Here is a 10,155-nt window from a genome sequence, read left to right as displayed (position 1 = left end):
AACACACCCTTTCACACAAACACAGAACTGCTTTCAGGTCTGGATTAATATCTGATGTTCCCATAAAATTCACTAATATTTACCATCAGTCCCATTTTGCATCATCTTAATGGTTTTCAGCTACCAGCTCTGAATTTCAAAGCTAATAAAGTGGATAACATTTCTTAGGCCTCTGTAGGGCAGCAAAAGACACAACAACTTCAAATCACTGGACATCATCTATTATTCATTATCTGAGCCATGTAGGAATAAACTGCTTTTCATCCAGTCAATGTTGAGAGAGAGAGGGAGGGGGGGCTTTCACTGATATTTACAGATATATTTACAGATATTTATTAGTTTTACTAACTATTACTGGATCCACTGGATCCATAAACAACAGAGGAATTAAACCATGCAACCTTTATTAAACTTTCTTCTGTAACTCTTTAAAAAATTCTAAATGTCATTAATTTAGTGATTTGGTGATAATAACAAATTGTGTTAAACAGAATGATTTTACTCAAATGTACAAATGTAATTATTTTTCCTCCACATTATATATTTTGCAACAAATGGTATTCCATACATAATATGCCTCTGCCTAGCCACCATTCCGGCTGTAAAATACATATATTTTTATTGTCAATACCTGTGATCATAAATGCACATGCCAGTGGATATGGACGTTTCATGAAGCATTTTTACTGTTAGGTACTATATGGAATGTAGATTAGACAAAATGTAGTAACATAGTAAAATAATTACTGTAGTAATTTATTGTAGTAAATATTGTAGTAAAATAATTACTGTAATTGTAAACATAATTAGCCATGGTCCCATATGTGCCGGGATCCATTGCATCCAGGAGGGACATTTGGTCATGGGGCAAATGATCATACACCTTCCACCTCCAGACTGAAAAAAGTTCCTAAGTGGGGTTGAGGAAAGGCGAGTAGGGTGGGAGGAAAAGGGACATCACTCTTGGATGGTCTATAAACCAGATATGAGAATGACAGAATACTACATTGTCCCATCACAAATGTCCTCGTGTTTCCTCCCACCTGTTCCCTTTCTGCTTCTGGAACCAGTTGTTGGTAGAGTTCATTCAAAAACGAAAGAAGGAGGTCACTGTTATAGGGACCAATCTGGCATTTGTGAAGGACCAAAGTAGCACGTGAGATTGCGAGACAAATTGTTATATTTGTTCCCCTCTGACCCGGTACATTACTGTACTTCATTTTATTTCATTTATCTATATGTGCAAAAAATATGTATTACAGTAATAGCTTTTCAGCTGCCTTTGTTTTTGCAGAACTTTGCATTTTATACGATATTTAAGGTTTTGAACCTTAGGTTTTCATTTTTCACATGCTGTGTGCAAGCATTTGTAAATAAGACAAAAATGATCCAGAATTTTGTTATTGGATAACCTTGTGTGTATAGAAAATGTAAGCAATGTAGAAACATGTTAAATGACTGCATTTTGTGCAAAAACAACATGAATTGTACCACTGAAGACTGATGTTGTGTTTACTGTGTTTAGAGTTTTGAAAATGTGACTACAGATTGGACAAAAGCATGTTAGCAGTCATAAAAACTGTAAAAAAAAACGTGTTCCAGGGCTGCAGAATAGAATAAATTAAGCAACTTTTTATGAGACCCTTATAGGGTTATGGCACTATGTCAGAAAATATTAATTCTGCGTTCATACATCAAGTGACCTAATGTTAATGGAGTTAATTTTAACGGAGTCTTTATTTAAAGTTGTCTGGAGATGAGCTGCCTCGGTAAAGTTTCCTCCTGACATCACATTTCCACATTTCACAGCTTCCCTTTTCATTGCTCCGTTCCCCACAGACCTTTAAAGCAACAAAAGAAGAAGAAAGCCAGCAATTGCACAGAAGCACATTAAGCTCTCCAGCTCTGATGGGGTGTGAATGGTTTTCTGAATGCTTGGAGCATAGAACACAAGTTACAGGACAGACTAAAGTCGTCCACGTGAGTGGGCTGTGCTACTGGAAGGGGTGGAGTTAGAATGGGCAGGCGTTGCTGACGGGGGTGTAGTTTGAGTGGGCTGGGCTACTAGAGGGGTGGAGTTTAAGCAGGCTGGGCTACTAGAGTGGTGGAGTTGAGAAGGGTGGGCTACTAGAGGGGTGGAGTTGAGAAGGGTGGGCTACTAGAGGGGTGGAGTTGAGAAGGGTGGGCTACTAGAGTGGTGGAGTTGAGAAGGGTGGGCTACTAGAGGGGTGGAGTTGAGAAGGGTGGGCTACTAGAGGGGTGGAGTTGAGAAGGGTGGGCTACTAGAGGGGTGGAGTTGAGAAGGGTGGGCTACTAGAGGGGTGGAGTTGAGAAGGGTGGGCTACTAGAGGGGTGGAGTTGAGAAGGGTGGGCTACTAGAGGGGTGGAGTTGAGAAGGGTGGGCTACTAGAGGGGTGGAGTTGAGGAGGTTGGGCTGTTGAACTGTGTGTAGGCTACTGCAGGTTCAGTTAAAGTTTGAGTTTGATTTGTGACTATATTGAATTAAAACTGACACTAGCCTTGAGTCACCTATTGTCCACTCACTGCAGATGTTATGTCTTTCCCATTACACACACACACACACACACACACACACACACACACACACACACACACACACACTATTATGGCTATGATATCAGTTATCTAATTTCAGTTTTTCTCAGTTGATTTGGTTCATTTCTCACATCATGATTTGCCATCACAACTAGTGCATTTCTCAAAACTGTTAGTGCAAACAGCAAAACTCAATGAAATACCTGCAAAAGCACATACTTCACTCAAAATTATTTGTTTTTGCCCCAAAAGCAAATATTTAGGTCAGTCAATTTGTCAGTGCCATCAGAGTATCTAGTCTGTGTGCCATTGCCTATGAACAAGGCAGTCAAAATAGTTATGTTTTCAGTGCAACTTTAAGTCACAGTCAATGCAGACTGTATATTCTGATGGAAACCAACTAAGGTTTTGATTTCAAGAATGCTGCACATTATGTGGTATATCAAATACAGGTTACACACATACAAACTTACATGGAACACAAAGACTGTATGTGGGAGACTGGTAGAAAGAAATTGGACGGGAATCAAATTTGTACAGCAATATTGTACTGTGTTTGTTCGCACTGCAATTTGTTGACAAAAACAAATCTGATTGAAATTAAGAAAAGACAGACAACTGACTGGAAAAACAAAATTAGAAACTTACTCTACACATTCAAAACAACCTGAGCACATACAGCCTCCTCTTGTTGAGGTGTGAAAATGGAACCTCTGCCCCCCTATGAGCTACTCTATATCCTATATGGTAGAAGAGTGCAAAAATGCAAAACAAAAAAATTTATACAGTAACATGTCAGAATTTATGTCAATGTGCAGCATTACAGCAGAGAGCACATTTTTGAATTATAGTACATACATGTTTTCTCTATGAAATGTTTGAACGATTGAAAACACAGTTGTTCTTCCAATATTCAGCTGCACCCAGCAACCACCTTCATCCATTGTAAGACCATGACTTACATGTAAAACATGGTCCACAAATGTTGCCTGTATTTCACTGTTTTGTCCCCTCAGCTTTACACCACACAGTCTTACCCCTCTACACCACAGTCTTACCCCTCTACACCATACAGTCTTACCCCTCTACACCATACAGTCTTACCCCTCTACACCATACAGTCTTACTCCTCTACACCACACAGTCTTACCCCTCTACACCACACAGTCTTACTCCTCTACACCATACAGTCTTACTCCTCTACACCACACAGCCTTAACCCTCTACACCACAGTCTTACCCCTCTACACCACACAATCTTACCCCTCTACACCACACAGTCTTACTCCTCTACACCATACAGTCTTACCCCTCTACACCATACAGTCTTACCCCTCTACACCACACAGTCTTACCCCTCTACACCACACAGTCTTACCCCTCTACATCATACAGTCTTACCCCTCTACACCACACAGTCTTACTCCTCTTATTGGCTGTTCACCCTGTAAATGGCCTTGTCTTTCTATTATGAGACTTTGTGATACTGCAGTGTTTACGTCTATAAATGTTTGCCAATTACAGTAAAGGTTCATGAGACACACCTCTGACCTATGGTTGAGACCATTGGTTGATCTAAGCCTTCACCAATTCCCTTTCTTACTGTAAATGAATGTTCACTTGCAAACAATTTAATCAAATTAGGATAAATTACCAAAATGTAACAAAAAAATAAACTAAATAAATAAATGTAAAATGATACCTTAGAGATTATGACATGTTCAGCACTTTTGCATATAATGACCTAGGCAATGTTTTGGAGGGCACGACAATTCAACAGAAAATCCGGTAACACTTTCTATGAATCTGGTATCTATAATGCATTATAAGGGCATTTATAAACATATATAAAGCATTCATAAGGCTTTATAATGTTTGACATAAGCATTTGTAACTGTACATAAGTGTTCATAATTACACACATAACATGTTATAAGACTATATTATAAGGCTTTATAGCACTATAATGTTATTAAGTGCTATAATCCCCTATAATATATGTATGTTCCTGTTCTCTTGAATGTTGGTGAAACCAGCATCATAAAGCTTAATAACAAATGCTTTGTTTATTCTCATAATTCTTTATAAAGATCTACTGTGATAACCCCATTTTCACTGGCATACTCTATAATGTTCATCAGTATATTTAAAATAAAAATGACTTTGTAAGTGCACATAACATTTAATGAACATTTATAAGCACTCCTTACAGACTGTAGGTAAAGTGATGTTATTGATCAGCTCTATATTAACTTCTAACTACTTATGAATCACTATAAGTGCTCTTCACAGACTTTAAGTAAAGTAGGATTGCCATATGTATAAGAATGCCTAAACAGAGGAGTACAGGAATCACAAGTTTGGGCATTGAACATGGGTTTATTTTTTGTCAAATGTACATAGTTAATAAAAAAAACAGCATGTATGAATAAACATGCAACTTTGATAAAGCAACTTATAAAACATACTACATGCCAATATCAATACATATAAATATACAATTTCTCTGCATTTTATTTTATCAGTAAAAAAGCTAGACAGCCATCAGGTGTTCAGTGCTGCAAAATTTAGAATGCTGATCAAAACGATTTCATTAACATTGACTTTTATACCGTTTTCTAACATCATGGAGCAGTTTCCGAGTATGCCCCATTTGTGCTTTTTGGCCAACCAGTGTTCCCACTGGTTCTGGTGACTGAATACCAGATCCTTTGCTTGAAGTCACGTCAGAAGTACATGACTTTGCATCACATGTTTTGGAGATAGGCTTTTTTGATTCCGTCCACGATTATCCATCTAGGAGAATAAAGTTAAATCATAAGGTAACACTAAACTGCAATTAGTAGCTAATAAAACGGCTGTTTCGGTTGTTCCATATTTAAATACATTTCCATGCATGTTGTGTTGGTCTATTTTATAGACAGCTACATTTCCATGTATTCAACTAACCAAAGTTATGCTACCTATTGCTATCTGCCTAGCTAAGGATCAGTGCGTTCTGGCTATGCTAATCGTTGAACTAGCAGCGCAATGGTGTATGCTAATGAACTAGCACTTACAGCTGCTAATGTTTACTCTGCTACAGGTAAGATTAAAGAACAAGATTTTTTACGTTTACATAGTTTACATGCCACAATAAAATGCCAAACATCGTTATGGTGTTAACGAGGTAACATCGTTACCTTGACATACCTCTTTGTAGCAGGGAAAAGCTCTTCTTTACTCTCCCTGTCTGAAATTACTCTGTACAGTACGGCGCTGTATCACGTGACTCCAGATCGTCCAGGTCAAACGCGGGAACGGAGCGATTTCCGGATAGATAAAATTTGAACAGGTTTTCTGAACAGCTCATAGTGGCTTGGAAGATGTCATTAATTAAAAGAAAAATTCTTGGGTTGTTACGAGGACAGGATAACCTTCGAAGCAGATGCAAAATTGTGCGATGGATGCAGAAAAAAGAGATTTTGCGCAGAGCAATGAGATGCAACTCATGCAAGAAAAAAAATGAAATTACACAAACGGTCCCAGGGAGACGGATATCAATGGTGAGATTTTGATGGTTGTTTTTAAAACATGGACGTTAAATGCGTTGTAGTGTGTTGCATTCAGTGTAAACTACTTCACATAAGATTTGTTGCTTTGGTTGTCCAAACAAATATTGCTAGGTGCTGCACAAGAAATGCGCATCATCGTACCGATGTTACCTCTTCTGTCCGAAAGGGTCTATGTTTTTTCGTTCCCGGTTATCTCTTCTACAGCACATAGAGTTCATCTACAGGTAAGCTATTGTATTTCCTTTGTATAAAATATAGAAAATATATTTTGTAATTTAAGGGTCACTAAGAAATTATTTGACTATTAATACTAATGAACAGCAGCTATAATAACAGTATGGCTACAAATTACAGAATATAAAATGTAAAGATTTTCTCAGGGACTGAGACTGAGACAGATGGATCTTATTGAGGATGGAGTTGCAGGCAGTAGCAGAACTCTCACCAAGATGACATCCACACTGAGAAAAGTAAGAATGTTACAGTCCTGTAGTGTTTAAACTCACTTCAAATGATTTTCCAATTAAAGTTGAATTAAGTAGTAATAATAACAATGTTCTTACCATGGCAACATGTCTGTGCTCAAAGTGTGCATCTCAGGGATGACAAAACTTCGTCAGCGTGGAAGACTGCGTGTTGGTGGCCCACACCATTTTGTGATGATAGATGAAAGTAAATTCTACAAAGAATGTAGTTATACCCACCTTGTGTGTACACCTCCTTGTTTCTACACTCAGTGTCTATTTAATTAGTTCTGCTTATTGTATAGGTGTACTTTTTAGATGTACAATTATAGACTGTACATCTGATTTTCTGTATTACCTTGTTGATCAATGTTCAGGACCCCCACATGGCCCAATGGATCAGATATATCAGTGCTGCTGGAATATTTAAAAACTGTATCCACTCAAAGTTCACTCTAAACACTTTTACCTTGCTTGTCAGAGTCAGAGATGATAGCTCATCTGCTGCTGGTCTTTCATCAGTGGTCACAGGATGCTGCCCACAGAATGCTGTTTGGACATTTTTGGTTGGTGGACGATTCTCAGTTCAGCACTGCTGTGTCTTCTGATCCACTCACACCCTAACACACCACCATGTCAGCATCACTACAGTGCTGAGAATGATCCACCCATATAATACTGGTCTGTGATGAATGATGAATAAAGTATACATAGAAACAGATGTACTACAGTCTGTAACTAAACTACAAAGTGCTCCTATATGATACATGAAGGTGATACCAGGACAGTGAGTGTAGAAACAAGGAGGTGGACATAATGAAGTGGCGAGACAGTGAATATCTTATTTTGGTGCACAAGTACTGTTTATTTGCTGAGTAATATTTTTTTAAATGCATAAAATGTGCAATAACCTTATGGGCACAGAACACATTTTCATTTGCTTTCTAATTAAATTACTTCAGTTAGTAAACAATAATGCATTAAATTAGCACAAGTATGAGATCCATAAAAGGATGTTTAAATAATAGTTATTATTGATAACTGAATGTGTCATAAATGTCTGCCAAATGCAATAAAAATATATATAGACATTTATATTAAAATGTTGAAGTGAGTGAAGTCACGTCAAATTTATTTGTATAGTACTTTTTACAACTGAGGTTGACACAAAGCAGCTGTACATTAATACATTTGCTATACATTTAAATATCCACTATAAAAGCTTAAGTCTTAAAAAGAACAGGTGTGATTAACAGTGATTAATATCAGAATGTTGTTAATCAGATTATTTTTTACTCAGTTGACACCATTAATATTTATCCTTTGTTCAAAGGTTCCTCATTTTTATAAATTATTTTCCATACTTTTTAAAGTATAACCGTGGACGTGTAGGCTCTGTCTGGCGACGGAGCAAGAAGTGGGTGCTAGGAATTCTGGAAGTGAGTGCTACCACCAGGAAGCCCATACTGAAAATCGTCTCCAGCAGGTCAAGTGAGCAGCTGCTACCTATTGTGAGGCGCTACGTGAGAAGAGGAACCAGTAATATTACTGATGATCACCATACAGTACAAGAGACATTTTGTACGTCCACTTACCAGGGCCCACACCCAGCACCTGGAGCGGGCTTGGCAAAAATTCAAGGTTGATGTGTGGCGACACTGAGCAAACCGAAACACAAAACTTCTGAAAGAATACCTAAAGATTATAGAGTGGGAACATGGTATAAAAGTCAATGTTAATGAAATAGTTTTGATAAGCATTCTGAATTTTGCAGCACTGAACATCTCATGTCTGTCTAGTTTTGTTACTGATAAAATAAAATGTAGAGAAATTGTATATTTATATGTATTGATATTGGCATGTAGTATGTTTTATAAGTTGCTTTATCAAAGTTGCATATTTATACATACATGCTGTTTTTTTATTAACTGTACATTTGACAACAAATAAACCCATGTTCAATGTCCAAAGATTTAGTCAATGTCCTCTGTTTAGGCATTCTTATACATATGGCAATCCTACTTTACTTAAAGTCTGTGAAGAGCACTTATAGTGATTCATAAGTAGTTAGAAGTTAATATAGAGCTGATCAATAACATCACTTTACCTACAGTCTGTAAGGAGTGCTTATAAATGTTCATTAAATGTTATGTGCACTTACAAAGTCATTTTTATTTTAAATATACTGATGAACATTATAGAGTATGCCAGTGAAAATGGGGTAATCACAGTAGATCTTTATAAAGAATTATGAGAATAAACAAAGCATTTGTTATTAAGCTTTATGATGCTGGTTTCACCAACATTCAAGAGAACAGGAACATACATATATTATAGGGGATTATAGCACTTAATAGCATTATAGTGCTATAAAGCCTTATAATATAGTCTTATAACATGTTATGTGTGTAATTATGAACACTTATGGACAGTTACAAATGCTTATGTCAAACATTATAAAGCCTTATGAATGCTTTATAGGTGTTTATAAATGCCCTTATAATGCATTATAGATACCAGATTCATAGAAAGTGTTACCGAAAATCCTTTACAACACATTTTGATAAACATGACATAAGCAACTGATAATGTAAAAAACAACAGAAATTGTCCATGTCCATTTACAAAATGTACAAAAGCATTTGCAAAATGTTAAACACAAGGAGAAATGCAATTATGATGTGCACAAGTGACAAGGAGATGTGGAGATTGAGTGAACAGTTTTGAGAATTTCAATTCTGATCTGAGAAATGAACCAAATCAACTGAGAAAAACTGTAATAGCAGCAGATATCCCAACACAGATTTATCATCTGTAACTTGCTATATTTGCTCACATACTGATCAACTGTCTCTCTGAGTAAGTCTAAAGGATGTATGTGAGGATGTTTGTGTGGTATTGTCAAATCTGTGTGTGTCTGAACGTGTGCTTTGTTTGATGTTGTATGTGTTGGAATGTGTTTCTGTTTATTTGTGTAGGTTTCATTTTGATCCTTCTGCTTCTCTTGCCTCTAATTGTCATCCCTCCATTTCAAAAGACTTGGCCGAAAACAAACAGATCGCACCAGTGCTGCGAGTGTTTGGGGGAGTGTCTCCATCCGTGTCTAGACCATGTTTCAGTGACGTACCTGTAATCCATGCAATGTAAAGATCTATAGGCTATAGGCCTACAGCCTATAGGCTGTGAATTGTAGGTTTTCTTTGCAAAACATTATGTCAGTGTACTGAAACATAAAGAAAATGTTAAGAGGGGTCTCTTCAACACTGTGGTCACTACGCAAACAGTATTCCTTTTAATTAGGATATACTACAGAACATGTTAAGATTTTAGGCATAATCTTGATACATTCATTATGTCTTGTATTGATTCGAATGATTGAAGCAAGGAGTTGCATTAAGGTCACCTTACTGCTTAGCTAAATCATTATTTTAACCTATACTGCTGCATCATATTAGTTCAAATAAAAATTATCTATAATGTAGATTTGAGATCCATCTCTGTTGATATGTTGGTTTGTTGAGAAGCCAAACTCTGTTCCTTCTCAAGGTTCCTCTATTCCAGGATCATAATGCTCAAGTATG

At 36.9% G+C, this 10,155-nt stretch overlaps 1 long non-coding RNA gene across 1 annotated transcript; it reads left to right on the top strand.

Annotated features, from left to right (window-relative positions):
* The first annotated feature begins 6,206 nt into the window (after positions 1 to 6,206).
* On the top strand, positions 6,207 to 8,490 carry LOC143510475 (uncharacterized). The gene is made up of 3 exons (XR_013130008.1): positions 6,207 to 6,334; positions 6,491 to 6,580; positions 7,948 to 8,490. It is a non-coding gene; the product is annotated as an uncharacterized LOC143510475 (long non-coding RNA).
* The last annotated feature ends 1,665 nt before the right edge of the window (positions 8,491 to 10,155 follow it).

Source organism: Brachyhypopomus gauderio, chromosome 1 (assembly GCF_052324685.1).
Source record: "Brachyhypopomus gauderio isolate BG-103 chromosome 1, BGAUD_0.2, whole genome shotgun sequence".
Lineage (NCBI taxonomy): Eukaryota > Metazoa > Chordata > Actinopteri > Gymnotiformes > Hypopomidae > Brachyhypopomus > Brachyhypopomus gauderio.
The sequence above is the reverse complement of the archived record's forward strand: the minus strand, read 5'-3'. Positions and strand labels throughout refer to the sequence as shown.